The sequence below is a fragment of the Schistocerca nitens genome, chromosome 5, assembly GCF_023898315.1.
Source record: "Schistocerca nitens isolate TAMUIC-IGC-003100 chromosome 5, iqSchNite1.1, whole genome shotgun sequence".
NCBI lineage: Eukaryota > Metazoa > Arthropoda > Insecta > Orthoptera > Acrididae > Schistocerca > Schistocerca nitens.
The window spans coordinates 572674211-572692213 of record NC_064618.1 but is presented as its reverse complement, the minus strand read 5'-3'; the positions used below and the strand labels follow the sequence as shown (position 1 = coordinate 572692213).

Genomic DNA, 18003 nt, shown 5'->3' with positions numbered 1-18003 from the left:
GTAAACGACGAAAATCCATCGATTACATCCATACTTTGTTGTAAAATATGTAGCATTGTTTTATACGGAAACTCATTTTTCTTTCCATACTATTAGGGGATGGAGCGCGGGAAGAATGGCGATTTCACACACTGTATACCTGGTCGAGCAATAGTTACCGTAATTTTACCTTTATGATTCGTACATGACGAAGAAGGAAATCTGTTGCGTGCTATTCAGAAAAATCGACCTAGTATTCACATTATCCATTTAAGGAAAATATGCAAAGCCTAAATCCATGACGATCGGACGCAGATTTGAAGGCCTCTCACTGCGCAAGTGAGTACGGTGTTTGTAATTGTATAAAAGTGGTTCAAATGGCTCTGAGCACTATGGGACTTAAAATCTGAGGTCATCAGTCCCCTAGAACTTAGAACTACTCAAACCTAACTAACCTAGGGACATCACACACATCCATGCCCGAGGCAGGATTCGAACCTGCGACCGTAGCAGTCGCGCGATTCCGGACTGACGCACCTAGAACCACTCGGCCTGTAATTGTCTGTATATTGTCTTATTTGCGTTTGCAAACAAGTTGTTTTCACAGAAATATTTATAAGCCTACCTCTTATTTGTAGCGGCACCTTATTCCAGTTCTTCTGCTGAGTCATTTTTAGCTATGAGTGTAATCTCATCTCAAAACTGCGATGCATCGCTTGATTTACTTTAAAAGAATGTTTGAAAAGTTGTAAGTAGATTGTCTGGAGAGAAATGCGTTAACGAGTAACCTGTCACTCAGATTATCCGTTTCCACGATACAGTCGCAATACCAGTTACCTTAAACAATTCATCTCAGCATACTCCCGGTATTTGGTTTGGCCGGTAACAACTTCGAAGTAGATCACTCAGCTTCGACGTTTTCAGTGCCCTATATCTATACAAAGAAGTAGTTTTATATGCCATTTGTTTCACATAGGAAGCATACCGTAGTTTATCGTATCCCTTATCGAACTGAACATTGTCTCTTTGTTTAGACATGCGTTAGTGGTTTCTCAAATGAAATTTTCTGTCACGCCATATAATTGCTGCCATTACATTCCACCCTAGATGTTACGATTACACGGTCGCTTCAGAGAAAGGGCTATTCGCAGCATCACCGTTACTCAGCACATTTGCAATTTGCTTGTGCTGCACTCTCCAGCTGAGCAGACGCTGCTTTGGCCAGCTGTTGCGGTGACCTTGACCGGAGTCCGGACCCACCACACGTCTCTTCCCCCACCACTGGCAGCCAACGCTGTGGGACGCTCGCCAGTAGTGAGTAGCAATTGTTTTCCTGGTGTATGCCGGGCGGACGCGGGATGCTCGATTTTGTAACAAGTGGTTTGTAAACAGAATTATTGTTTTATTTACTTTCGTGTCTTTGCTCACACATCACTGATGTTTTAAGACTTCCGTGGGAAACATCGAATCTTTCTTGTAGGAGATACGTGTGAAGTGATGTTCAAAATAGTACTTTGCTTTATGTTTGCTTTCGAAACGCTGGAAAGTTATCACGGACGAATCTAGACAGCAGAAAAACCATCAAGTTTCCGCCAGTTGTCAGTAACATTTTCTTACTTATTGATTTACTTTGCACCAGTTGGCCTCACATACTTGCATTTCGGCGTTTCTGCTTTCCTGTTAAGGGACTGAAAGGCGCTGCGTTGTTTATGGGACAATGAAGTGATATTTTTAGATGACAAAAAGTGCTCTATAAATCGCATGTAATGATCAGCAGCATGCAGTGGGTGAGTTGCTAAAGTAGACGTAAAATTGTGTAGTTCGTTGGCTCCAGAGCAGCCTCAAAATTGGGCTGTCATTCGGGCGACAACTGAGTTACCGGCACTTTTAAACATTTCTTTGCAATCAGAACAGCAGGAATTGTTGATAGCGACTTAATATTCGTCCTAGGTGATGCAGTCAACTTTAATGATACAGAATGCATACGCTGTACGATACTGGACAACTTTGAAAATGAACTGTTGTAGTTTTTAAGTGCACGATTTTGTTAAGATGTGCATGAGGATAGGTGGTTGGATTACAACAAACACATCTTGACTGTTGATAAATGTATTCCAGAGAAACAGACTCGTACACTGTACAGAATGACACTACCGGCACAAGTATTTACACACTACACAAAGATGCTTTGGAGCGAACTACACAGCTGCCCCAAAGAGCACACGCAGAAAGGAGAAACATAAGCCAGACGCCTCATTAGTTTTTGAGACACTGGAAATGGCGCTGAATTCAAATGACAGCCACCGCATTAACTACACAGAACCACAACATGAACGGGCTCTAATGTGTGTTTATTGATTTATTTATTTCTTACACCATGGATCCAACTGTGAGAATTTCACATGGAAGTAGTGTGTGTCAATTTTTACATTGTTAATGACAAGTACTTATACACTATGTTTACAAGTAAAGATTAGAAAGTTACGTAATTTCTACAATGATCCGTAACACTACATGATGAAATGAGAAACCTTAGGCCTACAGATTACAAAGCATAAAACATAGTAAATTAAATATGAAAAGGTCATATAACCCAGAGGGTTAAATATAAGCAGTTAACACTAAAAGTGTTACATATGTGACAATAATGTACAGCTTAGTGTTCAATTTAAATGATAACGCATCTTATTTTATTTTAAGGCAGTTTCTCACTGCGTTTCATAAACTCTTCCAAACTGTAAAATGGCATGGCTAAAAGAAATTGCTTCAGAAGCTCTTTAAATGTAGATTTATTGGCTATTTCACAGTTGATTTCTGAAGGAAGAGCATTAAATATCTTTATACCACAGTACTGTACACGCTTCTTCACAACCTTCAAATCTTTACCTTCAGTGTGGAAATCGTGTTCCTCTTTGTGTTGTACTGATGGCATTAACTGTTACCTTTGTATAAATCAGTGTTTTTACTTATGAAACACGTAAGTGAATATACGTATTGAGAAGTAGTTGTAAGAATTCCCAGATTCTGGAATAGGCTTCTGCAACTGCATCTAGGGTCTACACCACATCACTCTTATAACACGCTTCTCAGCAATGAATATTTTCTTTCCATAAGGTTGATTTCCCCAGAAAATAAATCCATATGCCATCAAAGAATGGAAGTAACCATAGTACGCTGCTTTTTTAATGCTTAAGTTTGCACTGTCAGAGATGATTCCCATTGCAAAAATCGAAGAGATGAGTCTCTTGTAAAGATCTAAAATGTGATGGGACCAGTTCACTCTACAGTCAATCTTCACACCTAGAAGCTTTGTTACTTCCACTCTTTCTATGACTTGTGTGGCATATTTAACAGTCATTTCTTCCTCAGTTTTGGCAGTTGGGGTGAACTGAATATAATTAGTCTTACTAAAGGTTAGTGAAAGACCATTTGCAGTAAACCATTTCATTAAATCTATAATAATAATATTAATTTTCCCATTTATAACCATTAAACATTATGTTCGAGTCATGTGCAAAGATGGTTAAATTACACTGTATCATGGTAGAGTAAGGTAAATCATTTATAAATAACAGGACCAGTAAAGGACCAAGAATAGAGACCTATGGCACTTACAATTTATGTTTCTCCATTCTGATGAAATCATTCCACCACACAAATTGTCTGACTTATCTAAGACTACTTTCTGTTTCTTATCTGTCAGGTATGACTGAAACCAGTTGTTTGCTACACCACTTATTCCTAGATGGTCTGCATTCAGTAATAGTATTTGGTGGTTCACACTGTCAAAGGCTTTAGATAAATCACAAAATAAACATGTTGTCACCATTTTCTCATTTAGGGATTCCAAAACCTTATCTATAAGGCATATATCGTTTGTTCAGTTGACAGACCTTTCCAAACTGATGTTTGCTAAGAATATTGAATTTATGTAGGTGTTCTAAAATACTGGAATACATAAGTTTTTCTAGTACCTTTGTAAAAACACAGTCAGGAGAGATATTGGTCTGAAATTTGTAACATCAGTTTTCTACACTTTCTTAAAGAGAGGCTTCACAATAGCATACTACTTTAGTCTATCAGGAACAATTCCTTGTTGCAAAGAGTCATTGAAAATGTGACACAGTATACTGCTTACAGAAGCACAACACTGTTTTAACAATTTTCTAGAAATATTGTCTACCCCACATGAGTTCTTGGTTTTCATGGAGACAATTGTTCTGTCAGTTTGTGATTCACAGAACCCTTGCAGCCTATTTGCTCAGACACCCATTGGAAGTGTTTACTAAAGATTTCAGCTATGATCTCAGAATTTTGCTGCACAAGATTCCCTTCGTGTTTGATTTTGAAGTTTTCTGTGGGCCTTTTTTTATTGTTCCCTGTCTCCTTGCTAACTATTTGACAGGCAGTCTTCATTTTATTATTGGAGCTATCAATTTCTTTTACATAATACAGTGCTTCTGATGTCTGAATAACTTTCTTTAGGATTTTACAATACATTTTATAATGTCTGATTAATTCTCTGTCCCTGGACCCTCTGGTTGCTCTATAAAGTTCCCTCTTACATTTACATCACACTCTAATACCCTTTGTGATCCATGGCTTCTTTAAGGATGTGGAAATATTGTTCCTAGCAAACTTATTAGAAAAAGCTTCTTCAAAGTGGGATAGGAATTCATTTATGAATTTGTTAAACTTTATATCAACATCATCTACTCTATGCACTGAATTCCAGTCTTGATGCTGCAGCATATGGCTAAAAATTTCCTGGGACTCTTTGTTCATAAATCTGATTGCCTTCCAGGATGGGACTGTTTTCTTGAGAGGTCTGTAGTCAGGTAGAGTGAGGAGCTCTCTATCATGGCCTGATATGCCATTTAAGATCGGGGTGACAGTGAAGCTCTGGTATAAATTTACATCCAAAAATATACTGTTGCACTGACATCTTTCATAGCCTTGTGGTGGTCTTCAGTCCGTAGATGCAGCGCTCCACATTAGTTCATCCTGTGCATGCCTCTTCATTTTAGGTGTAACTGCAGTCAACACCAATTTGGACTTGCCTATTTTATATAAGCCTTGGTCTTCTTCCACAATTTACACCTGTCACACTTACTTCCACAGTCAAACTGATAATTCCTTGATACCTTAGGATGTCTCTTATCAACTAATCCCTTGATTTAATTAAATTGTACAATAATTTTCTTTTTTTCCTGTTGGCTTCAGTACCTTCTTATTAATTATCCAACCTACCCATGTAATTTTCACCTGGCTTCTTCTGCACATGTTCACAGGAACACGCCTCTCGCAGAACCAGTACCTACATTTTATTTTCACCTGCTGTGTTTTGTACTTAACTGCAAGTGTTGAGTGTTAATTTGTGTATATTTGAGTCTGATGAAGATACCTCACTGATATCTACAACAAATCCTATAAGTACAAAAGTAAAAGTATTTAATAAATAGAATTAGTGTCTACTTACAGATGTAAGTGTGGTTTGTGGTAAGCTTACTCATCTGTAATGCAGTCTGAGGTCTAGGTTAGCTTGGAAGATGATAATTAGATTGTGAGTTGGTGGAGCGAACATGTGTAAATGCAGAAAACCTGCTTGCGGTAACAAATTGACAGCTAGTGAAGCATAATGTTTACATCTACACTGCACTGAAAAATTTAAGGGGAGGGGGGGGTCCAATACGTCACTTTTACCAAACACTGGCCCTACTAGTTCTGTGAATACTTTAATTGCAAACAGATGGTGAAAAACTTGATTTTAGAAATGATTCAGCTCCAAAGTAACAACTTGGGGACCAGTCTCCAATGAGAAATAAAAGAAATTGTATTTTTTTAAAAAAGAAAGGTATGTTATTATCAATTAGCAAATACAAAAGTGTTACAATGAATTGTAACAGTTCAAATTACACGTTTCTGCCAACCTTTTTTTATGGAATGGTGTGAACAAAAGATAAAAGGTAGGTATTCAGTTATCCACATTCAAGTCTTGAGACACCAGATGAGGGGGGAGGATATGACCAAAAATGTTAATAATAGGGAGGACGGCATTGTGTGGTGTTCATATAGAAGAAACATTAATCGCAGTCTCAGTTTGCTCATATTCCTTTGCCATTTATTCCTACTCTCTCTTACTGTGTCGCCATCATTTTGCCTGCGTTTATGAAATTCATTTAATATTTCCAGAATAAAAATCCCTCTCCCCCATATACAAACAGAATTTTTAGTTTATTTTTATGTGTATTTGTTCTAAATTTATTGTGTAACTGCGACATGAACCATGTAAGTCAGAAATTACATGAGAAGAAACCAGTAACTAGTAATCTCGTGAACCATACCAATATCTGAATCCCGGTTGTAACCATTTTGTGCTGGTGTGGGAGAGTGACAATAAGTTATTGCTATTATGCTGCTGTACATCAAAATGTCTTCCCTTCCTTTGAGCATTTGGAAGTTTTTAAGCCATCAAAAATAGGGCTTGTTACAAAATAGGAAATGTGTTGTATTTAAGCATTACAGATCTGTGGTTTAATATCATTAGAGCAGGAGTTGATCTTGGAAACAAGCCCCATTCATTCATGTTCTGTAAATCCCATCATAAAGGAGAGCCTTCAGGGATGTGGAACAAATCAAGTTATATATGTTTATGGGCTGAAGCAATCACCACAGCCTAATTCTGTAAAATATAGTAATATAGTAATGTTGTACAATGACTACTTCTGGGTGGTGCTTGTCAGGCGGTGCTCGACCCCCATCTGGGACATTTTGGGTTCATTTGATGGCGAGGGAGACACAGACATTGTAGGACTCTGCAAAAAAAAAAAAAAAAAAAAAAAAAAAAAAAAAAAAAAAAAAAAAATTGATGAATAAAACAATTCTTTGTTGTTCAGTGTGCTGTGGACAGTTATATGGGAGCACCTTTGTCTCAGGCATTCTCTAATAAAATCAAGCAATGGAAACTCCAGGTAGAAATATCAACAATGTAGGAAAAAATAGATTGCTACTTACTGTAAAGATAGTACATTAAGTTGCGGACAGGTATAGTTAAAAGACACTTACACAAAGCTTTCAGCTACAGACTTAATCATCAAAAGAGAAACACACACCATTCATACACACAAGCAAGCTCACATTATGCATACATAACTGCCAACTCTGACAGCTCACACCAGAATGCCAAGCTAGTAACCTTTTTTTTTTTTCTCTCTCTCTCAATGTGATAGGCATAGCAAACAGCTTGGGGCATACCCATTTTGCCTGGGAGGTGGCATGCTGAATTGAGCATTGCTGAGAAGCTGGGGTGTTGAGAGTGTGGAGGCAGTCACGGCCCTCAGCTAGAAGCAGGCGGCCAGTGACAAGACAGCGAAGGCATCTTAACACTGTAGCTGGTGGTGTCCCAGTGGTGTGACAGCAGGTAGTGCTTTACAAGAAGATGAACCCTAGATTGTTGGCTGCAGTGCTAAATCATGCAGCGGCAGTTCCTCAGAAGCACAAAGCTGGGTGGTAGTCTGTTCGCATCTCAGACCAAGAGTTGGTGGCAGATAAGTCTTGTGAAGAAGGCGGCAGAGTATTGGCTGCCAAGGACATCATAGTTACTGTTATTCATACCTGGTTATTCATGAAAATTTTAAGTTTAGGAATACATGTTAGTACCAGTGTTAACAAGTACGCATGACACACTATCGCACATGCCCTCTCGAGGCTTTAGCCAGTTCCAGTACAACATCCATTGCAGCCGTACTGAAGTCACGAAGTGGGGCCGAGGCTGTTTCCCAAATAAGTTATTGAAATATGACATGTATTACTGTATTATAGTTTTTAGTTTTTGACGTTGACCATTATGGACAAATTGTAGTTACTTTTATTCTGAAGAAGGTTGGGTTATCCCAAATCTAGGTAAACATTGCAACTGAGGCTGTTGTTAATTTAAAATTTGCAGTGTAGACTCTAAGGATGTGTCCGACATGGACTAGGCACCAAAACATTGTTCACTTGACCAGGAGCTGGTTTGGGGTCATAACGAAATTCAATGGAGGCACATTTAAAAATAGAAACCAGCAGTTAATGTGACACTGCAAGACAGTTGGCTGATAACATCTGTTGCTTTTTGTTTGTTGGTCATCCACTTAATACATCCAGCAGCCACAAGCAGTAAGCTATCTCTTATGATTTTGGTGTAGAACCTCTGATTGCCCTATCCCTACCCTCAGGAGCCTAGCCAGTAGACGCTAGGTATGGGTCTTGTGATCCCAGTGTTCATTAGCAGAGAACTGGTTAACATCAACAATTCTCTGTAACTATAAGATCTGTGCATGCTTCGATGCAATAGCAGAACATGGTACGTCACATGGAATGAAGACCTTGACTTCACTGCCATGATTGTGAAGACGGTTCAAATGGGGAGGGGGAGTAGAAAAAGAAGCTCAGTCACCTTCAGGGTGTGTTAAGTGCTTGTGGGGTGGATGGTTTTTAAGGCAAGATACTCATTAGTGGCTAACCTCTGCAGAACCCACTGCACCTCAATCATACACATCCTCAGCCCGTACACATCCTCCATGAAGTCTCAACCTCTCCCTATGTGATTTCCATATTTTTGGAGCCCTGAAGAAAGACTTTAATGTTGTAGATTTGCTTTGGATGAAGAGGTGCATGCCTGGATACAATCATGGCTCTGTAGGCAACTGCAAACATTTTTTGATGAATGCATTGACCACCTTGTCTCACAGTGGGATAAAACAGTTGTGGTAATTACTTTTGAAATAATACACAACTTTCTTACTTTATTTTTCCATCTATTTTATTTTCATTTGACTGCTCCCTTATACTCTGTATGCAGGACAAGTACTCTGCTGTGTGGGAAAGTGCTACCTTTGTGCAGTGGACCCCTGACCTATCAAGGGAAGTCCTACATTTCTCAGTGCCATAACACAGGTCCAAAAATATGCAGGTAGGACTGTGACAGAATCAATGGAGCCTTTGATTGAGATGTTCACTCAGCTCAAAAGCAAAGGATCCGATCAGTTCTGGAAACAATGCTGCAAATTTTGAGCTCTGCTTACATCATGTGCACAATGCCAGGAGGCTTCACCACTTCCGCCAGCCGCCTGTACGAACCCAAGCAACGGACATCAGTGTGCTGACATGAGCCACAACTTGCAGATGGCGCCTTGAATACTCAATAGCTACAGGCACAGTCTCCTCCAAACATCTCGGATGAGCCCTCCCCACCCCCCTCCCTGGCTGCCAAACCGAGTGTACATTGGATTTCTTTCTGGGCCAGGATATTGTTCCCTAAAGGGCTCATAATCCCTCCTTGTGCCTTCTCAGACCCTGCTGAAGGAGTGGCCACCTGTCCACTCTCAGGGTGAATGAGCAAGGAAGGCCAGATGGCCAGCCTCCACATTAAAATTCCATCTCGTGCAAAATTCAGCATGCCCTCTTCTCACATGATATCCTGCAAACTGCAAATAAAGGTCAACAGGCGGAATCCATATTCCTAAATTTCCAAAAAGCATTTGACATTGTGCCCTACTACAGAAGGTTAATGGAGGTAGGCAAAGATAGGAGCATGCGGTATAGGTTCCTAGATATGTGAGTGGCTCCAAGGCTTCTTGAGTAGCAGAACCTAGCACATTATCTCAATGGTAAGTGTTCATCAGAGACAATGGTACCGTCAGCAGTGCCCCAAGGAAGTGGGATAGAACCACTGCTATTTTCTCTATACATAAATGATCTGGCAGACAGGGTGAGCGAGTGAGTGCAAGATGATAGACTAAATTTCCAGTTGGTGTGATGAATGGCAGCTCGCTCTAAATGTAGAAAAATGTAAGTTACTACAGATGAGTAGGAAAAACAAACCTGTAATATTCAAATATAGCATAATTGGTGTGCTGCGTGACACAGTCACATTGATTAAATATATAAGCATAAGTTTCAAAGCGAAATGAAATGGAATAAGCATGTAGGCTAAGGATCGTATTAGGGAAGGCGGAAAGGTTGGCTTCGATTTGTTGGGAGAATTTTAGGAAAGTTTGGTTCATTGGTGCAACCCATTCTTGAGTACTGTTAGAGTGTTTGGGATCCTCACCAGCTCAGATGAAAGGAAGAAACTGAAGCAATTTATCTGTGAGCTGCTATATCTTTTACTGGTAGATTTGAACAACATGCAAGTATTATGGAGATCCTTCGGGAACTCAAATGGGAATCCCTGGAGGGAAGAAGGCTTTCTTTCACAGACAGCACATTTGTGAGAAAATTTAGAAAAGTGGCATTTGAAGCTGTCTGCAGAACAGTTCTATGTTGGGACCATGAAAAAAAGATAAAGGAAACTGGAGCTTGTATAGAAAGTAGTTTTTCCCTTACTCTATTTGTGAATGGAACAGGACAGGAAATGACTAGTAACGGTACAGGCTACTGTCCACCATGCACCCTACAGTGGCGTGTAGAGTATGTGTGTAAATGTAGATGTAGAATGCATTACCACCCACCACTTATCGTGTGGTGCCGTAGCATCCATCTCATTGTGTATACTGGGAGGTGCCTTGTCAACAGAGCCCGTGAGCAAAACAAGAGACACCGAGGTGTCCCATGTGACATGTCAACTCTTTCTTACTGCTACAGCCAGAAGCAGGAGTCTGAAGACGGCTGTCTATGGCAGAAAGCATCTTCAGGTGTTCGCGAACTGTGACCAGTTCCTTCTGCATTACAGATAGTATGCATATGCCCTATCCATCCTAGTACTACTAACTTAAGAATTAATTAACCTAAAAATACATAAAAATCACATAAAAAATTAAATACGTAAGGTGCTGTTCTGCTGGCATGTCACAGGTGGTAGCTGGAAATCATGATCAGCTATTAATTGCACAGGTGAACATCTTACATGGAGTTATGAAATTTCAATGAAGAGCAGAAAATCCAAACAATTACGAAAAAAATATATTACTACTCACCAAAAAGATGGTGACATTGAGTTGCAGACAAGCACAATGAAAAGACAGTTACACAGCGAGCTTCTGGCCAAAGCCTTATTCAGAAAAGAAAGGAAAATGCATACATTCACACAAGCATCACACTTCATGCACACATGAACACTATCTCCAGTCTTTTCACTGTTCCTGCCTGCAACTCAATGTGTCATATTTATGGTGAGTAAAAATCTATCCTTTCCATAATAGTTGATATTCCAACCTGGACATTTTGTTTTTAAACAATTAAAATAATTGTGTTCCATATGTCAGATTGAAGAAGATCTATAAGGGATGCACACCTAGCTTTTGTGTGCCATTTGCATGTATGCTCATTAGATCAGCTGTGAGGGCAAGTTCATTAAGAGATATCTAGTTCTGGCACGAACAGCTGTATGTGTAATGTCCAGATTTTTAAAAAATATATGGAAAGCTCTGAATTGACTCAGAGAACTAAAGAGACCCATCAACCACTGAATGTAGGTATTATCCCTGCAGCTGTAGCTCTGAATGGAAATGTTCTCAGAATTCGAATCCCCCCCTTTTTTTAGTGCCATTCATTTCTCAATTTTTTTTTTTCCATTACTCTTGTTGTAAATCACTTCATAATTTTTCAGTGATTTTCAGGGGGGGGGGTTGCAAGTGTCCCATTCTTTAATTTTAGAAAAAAAGTAAAATTAAATTAATATACAAAATTTTGTATGGGCAGTTCCTCCATGTTTTCATAAATGACACGTCAGAAAGGATGTTTAGGAAAAAAATTGTCAACCTACTTGTTTCCACATAAGAACTTTAGCCAGTTCTCAAATTTTCACAGTTTGCTGTATGTTGCATAAGATGTTTTGCAATTACCTATTGCCAATAGGATGTATATAAAGCAAAAAAAAAATTGCAAGAATTTATAAAATCAAGTTTAATTGCAGTACACAATATCTCAGTTCTCAGCTAGATAGTGGGTTTCAAGGCCTGGATGATTTGACATGGAATGCCCCATTAACCAAATCGGCTATTTATGCACACTCCCCAGAACAACCCAAACTTTCACGTCGTACTGTGTGTTCATTCCATTTCATATCGTTTTGCAGCATTATACCTAGAGATTTAATCATCATAACTGTGTCTAGCAGCACACCGCCAATACTGTATATCAGCATTACAGGGTCGTTTTTCCCATAACCTACATTTTTCTACTTTTGGAGCAAGCTCTCATTTGTCACACAAAATAGAAACCCTGTCTAAATCATACAGTCTTTCATTTTTATTCGACTGCCCCTTGCAAATAACTTTGCTGTCTCTTGGTACTCTGTGGTTTAGACATTATGACTGGCAGTACTCTAAAGACACTTTTACTTATCTGCTCCTACTTCTGTAAATAGCAACTGCTATTTTGGAAATGTAGTCTTTGTAAAACTTAATAACTCTGCTTGTAGAAGAGATGGAACTGTTGTAGCATTGGAGTGTGCTACATAGCATAGTTGTAGGAACTGTGGCAGCATGTCGACTTTTATCCCTGTTAGGCATAGGATCCCCATTTGCACCTGTATTTCACAAAATCAAAGTAATCCATGATTGACAGCTCTCTCTGTGGCGACTGGAAACACCATTATTGAATGGATACGACACACTGTGGAAGCAGAAGATAGTCCCAGTTGCCGAGTGCCATTCGGAGGCTGCTGTTCAGAACTGAGGAGGCATATCATGGCAAATGATGTGCCTGAGTGATAGGGGCCTCTTGTGGTAAAGCTATATACTGAGGATTGAGTGTGTACACAGTAATTTTCATAGATCAAATCATATTTCAACTTACCAAATGTCCACTAAAACTATACTATTTTAAATTTTAAAAACTTTTTTCTCTTACCAAAGGATATGCTGCAATGGTTAAGTCACTGAACTCATGTTCTCTGAGAGTAGGATTCAAATCCTGTTCAGAGAGATATAGATTTCCCATAGTTTCACTTCAGATGAAAGCTGGAATTGTCCTTTTGAAAAGACAATGTCGAAGCTGTGCTTCTGTTGAATTTCTAATGAATTCTTCATCAAAAAACTGTAAAACCCTCGCCTTTGTTCCTTTTTAAAATCTATCATCCTCCTTCTGTTTATTCTCAACTTGAATATGATTATACAATGTATGAATCTGCAGGCATGTGTAACTCAAAGTAGTTAGATACTGTTCATCTTAAGAGGAACAGCCATGTGACCTCTAGTTACCCAAGAAGAATGAGACAGCATATCTTGCTAGTGACACCTGTTTTAAGGATCTAGCCACTGCTGTAACTATTGACATAAAATAATTTCACCAGTAAATCTGATGAGTAGTAGTTTAGAAGTAGACATATGCCTTACACAGTTTGACATTGTAGATGTTAAAAGTCTGAATCATAACAGGAGCAGTTCACTGACCTGGCTGATTATAAGACGCAAACTAATTTTAGAAACAAGAAAATACAAGAACCATTGCACCACCTAATAATGTACTTAAATCAGCTATTAAGTAATTTTTTTTTCATCATCGTGATTTGGTATATACTCCTCGATATAAGCAAGTCAATATCCTTGGATGCTAATTTGTTTTTACAGGCATGATTTCATAAAGCAGTTAAGTAGATGATGAGATGATGTCACTGCAGCCAGAAATTCTTCATTGGCTCAGATTTGGTCAAACAGTGTACTAACAGAGACAATGATGGGGGAACATTTTTGATACCATACCAATATTCAAAACCAAGGAAAGGTTTCCTTATTTTGGGTACCAGGACATGTGAGAAATGGGGGAAATAATATTTCAGACACAGTAGCCAAAGATGTCTGCAGAGATACTTATACTGTATCCCTGCATTCTCTGATCTCATTACTGAGAAGGAAGCATTTATGAGTCTGTGGGAGGAAGAGTGATTGCAGGTAATATACGACAAGCTGTAAAGTCACTCATTCGTCCATGGTACTTGTCCTGACTCAGGACATTACTTGGAATCTCACACCTACCTTTGCAGATGACAGGACTCAGTATATTGTGGTACCTTATGTCCCTCCTCCATGGAACTCAACTTTGATTGCTGAGCAAAGATAATCAGTATTATTATTAATATGTACTATGTTTTTGGATGGGGTCCACTCTTAGCAAAACACAATTTTGTTTTTTACCCCAAACTTGTTTCACTGGAGTTGCAGCATCATCAGTGGGCTTTTATTTTATGGCTGTATGGCTGTTAAACATAAAGAATGTTCTTTACTGTTCGTAAACATGTAAATATTAGTTTTTAAATTGTAATTACAGATTCTTGAAGAACACATAAAATTATCTATTCATACCTTTTAATCACATAGTGTGGTTTTCCTGCTGTATTATGTTTTTACAGTGTCTGTTTTCTTTTACAGTTTGTCATCTGCAACCAAATACAACTTAATGTGTACAAAATATCTAAGCAAAAATTACAATGTGGAAACTGTTGTGGCTGTGTCTGAAATTAATTAAATTTATGTGGAAGGTTGTATGTGTACCTGTGTGTGTGTGTGTGTGTGTGTGTGTGTGTGTGTGTGTGTGTGTGTGTGTGAAGATGAGGAAAAAAGAAAATTTAAGTGAAACATAATGAATAAAAAAATAGGAGTGCGGCGGGTTAACTACTACAAACAGCATAGTGAACACATTATTGTGGCCAAGATAGACACAAAGCCCATGCCTACTACAGTAGTACAAGTTTATATGCCAACTAGCTCTGCAGATGATGAAGAAATTGATGAAATGTATGACGAGATAAAAGAAATTATTCAGGTAGTGAAGGGAGACAAAAATTTAATAGTCATGGGTGACTGGAATTCGTCAGTAGGAAAAGGGAGAGAAGGAAACATAGTAGGTGAATATGGATTGGGGGGAAGAAATGAAAGAGGAAGCCGCCTTGTAGAATTTTGCACAGAGCATAACTTAATCATAGCTAACACTTGGATCAAGAATCATAAAAGAAGGTTGTATACCTGGAAGAATCCTGGAGATACTAAAAGGTATCAGATAGATTATATAATGGTAAGAGAGAGATTTAGGAACCAGGTTTTAAATTGTAAGACATTTTCAGGGGCAGATGTGGATTCTGACCACAATCTATTGGTTATGAACTGCAGATTGAAACTGAAGAAACTGCAAAAAGGTGGGAATTTAAGGAGATGGGACCTGGATAAACTGAAAGAACCAGAGGTTGTAGAGAGTTTCAGGGAGAGCATAAGGGAACAATTGACAGGAATGGGGGAAAGAAATACAGTAGAAGAAGAATGGGTAGCTCTGAAGGATGAAGTAGTGAAGGCAGCAGAGGATCAAGTAGGTAAAAATACGAGGGCTAATAGAAATCCTTGGGTAACAGAAGAAATATTGAATTTAATTGATGAAAGGAGAAAATATAAAACTGCAGTAAATGAAGCAGGCAAAAAGGAATACAAACGTCTCAAAAATGAGATCGACAGGAAGTGCAAAATGGCTAAGCAGGGATGGCTAGAGGACAAATGTAAGAATGTAGAGGGTTGTCTCACTAGGGGTAAGATAGATATTGCCCACAGGAAAATTAAAGAGACATTTGGAGAGAAGAGAACCACTTGTATGAATATCAAGAGCTCAGATGGCAACCCAGTTCTAAGCAAAGAAGGGAAGGCAGAAAGGTGGAAGGAGTATATAGAGGGTTTATACAAGGGCGATGTACTTGAAGACAATATTATGGAAATGGAAGAAGATGTAGATGAAGATGAAATGGGAGATATGATACTGCGTGAGGAGTTTGACAGAGCACTGAAAGACCTGAGTCGAAACAAGGCCCCGGGAGTAGACAACATTCCATTAGGCTTTGGGAGAGCCAGTCCTGACAAAACTCTACCATCTGGTGAGCAAGATGTATGAGACAGGCGAAATACCCACAGACTTCAAGAAGAAAATAATAATTCCAATCCCAAAGAAAGCAGGTGTTGACAGATGTGAAAATTACCGAAATATCAGTTTAATAAGTCACAGCTGCAAAATACTAACGCGAATTCTTTACAGACGAATGGAAAAACTGGTAGAAGCGGACCTCGGGGAAGATCAGTTTGGATTCCGTAGAAATGTTGGAACATGTGAGGCAATACTAACCTTAGGACTTATCTTAGAAGAAAGATTAAGAAAAGGCAAACCTACGTTTCTAGCATTTGTAGACTTAGAGAAATCTTTTGACAACGTTAACTGGAATACTCTCTTTCAAATTCTGAAGTTGACAGGGGTAAAATACAGGGAGCGAAAGGCTATTTACAATTTGTACAGAAACCAGATGGCAGTTATAAGAGTCGAGGGGCATGAAAGGGAAGCAGTGGTTGGGAAAGGAGTGAGACAGGGTTGTAGTCTCTCCCCGATGTTATTTAATCTGTATATTGAGCAAGCAGTAAAGGAAACAAAAGAAAAATTCGGAGTAGGTATTAAAATTCATGGAGAAGAAGTGAAAACTTTGAGGTTCGCCGATGACGTAATTCTGTCAGAGACAGCAAAGGACTTGGAAGAGCAGTTGAACGGAATGGACAGTGTCTTGAAAGGAGGATATAAGATGAACATCAACAAAAGCAAAACGAGGATAATGGAATGTAGTCAAATTAAATCGGGTGATGCTGAGGGGATTAGATTAGGAAATGAGACACTTAAAGTAGTGAAGGAGTTTTGCTATTTAGGGAGTAAAATAACTGATGATGGTCGAAATAGAGAGGATATAAAATGTAGACTGGCAATGGCAAGGAAATCGTTTCTGAAGAAGAGAAATTTGTTAACATTGAGTATAGATTTAAGTGTCAGGAAGTCATTTCTGAAAGTATTTGTATGGAGTGTAGCCATGTATGGAAGTGAAACATGGACGATAACCAGTTTGGACAAGAAGAGAATAGAAGCTTTCGAAATGTGGTGCTACAGAAGAATGCTGAAGATAAGGTTGGCAGATCATGTAACTAATGAGGAGGTATTGAATAGGATTGGGGAGAAGAGAAGTTTGTCGCACAACTTGACTAGAAGAAGGGATCGGTTGGTAGGACATGTTTTGAGCCATCAAGGGATCACAAATTTAGCATTGGAGGGCAGCGTGGAGGGTAAAAATCGTAGAGGGAGACCAAGAGATGAATACACTAAGCAGATTCAGAAGTATGTAGGTTGCAGTAGGTACTGGGAGATGAAGAAGCTTGCACAGGATAGAGTAGCGTGGAGAGCTGCATCAAACCAGTCTCAGGACTGAAGACCACAACAACAACAACAACAAGTGAAACATAATGAAAATACACACACACACACACACACACACACACACACACACACACACACACACACACACACAGGTGCACGCGCACGCACGCAGGGGGCTCACCGTTCTTTCGTGAGTTCATGTGTGGCGCACATGGGGCCCCAAGCTATTGCAGAAAATTCTTCTTTCCCTGGCAGCATTTCCTTCACCCTGCCTTCCCTCCCTATCTTTGCTCCTTTCCTGTTGTCACCACCTTCCCCTCTCTTGGTGTTCTGATTTATGTTGACCTGGCCATCCACCTGGTTTCCTGTATTGGTTGCAATTTTGTTCCTTTTGCCTATTCTTTCATCCTTTAGGTCCCCGCTTGAGGTTTGACCTCCACTTCAAAATTTCCTGTTTTTAGTGTGAGCCGTATGGGAAAGAACTCCCTCTCTAGCATCTATGATGTGGATTCCTTTCCCCCCTTCCTTCCCCTCTCCCTTCCCCACTGTAGCCCCATTCCACCTGCTAGGTCACCAGCATGTATAGCCAGTCCATGTGGTGGGGCTGTTATGTACCCATATGTCTGAGTGCCCTGACAACACGGGGATCACACTACTGATATCGGAGCTGTACACTCCCCCTGTATGCCAAGGAGTGGTTGCTTAACTTCTTGGGGCATCGGAATGCCTGGCAATGGCCGTCGTGCCAGACGACCACTACTGTGGCTAGGTGACGCCCATGGGGAGAGCCCCTGGTCGGAGTGGATGGTTTCCAGGCAGATGCTTGGCACATGAAGCATATCAAACTGCAAAAATCTGGCTGTTCTCAAACAGCTGTCT

At 39.5% G+C, this 18003-nt stretch overlaps 1 protein-coding gene across 3 annotated transcripts in view; it reads left to right on the top strand.

Moving 5' to 3' along the window:
- The window catches only part of LOC126259398 (UDP-glycosyltransferase UGT5-like), a 112688-nt gene that overhangs the window by 44495 nt on the left and 50190 nt on the right, over positions 1-18003 (top strand). Inside the window, exon 1 of one of the 3 annotated variants that reach the window (XM_049956168.1) lies at positions 1279-1359. The exons of the other annotated variants lie outside the window; for them this stretch is intronic. The gene's annotated coding sequence lies outside the window, so the exon portion shown is untranslated. Of the gene's footprint in view, positions 1-1278; positions 1360-18003 lie in introns of those variants that run through there. 3 annotated transcript variants of the gene reach the window in all.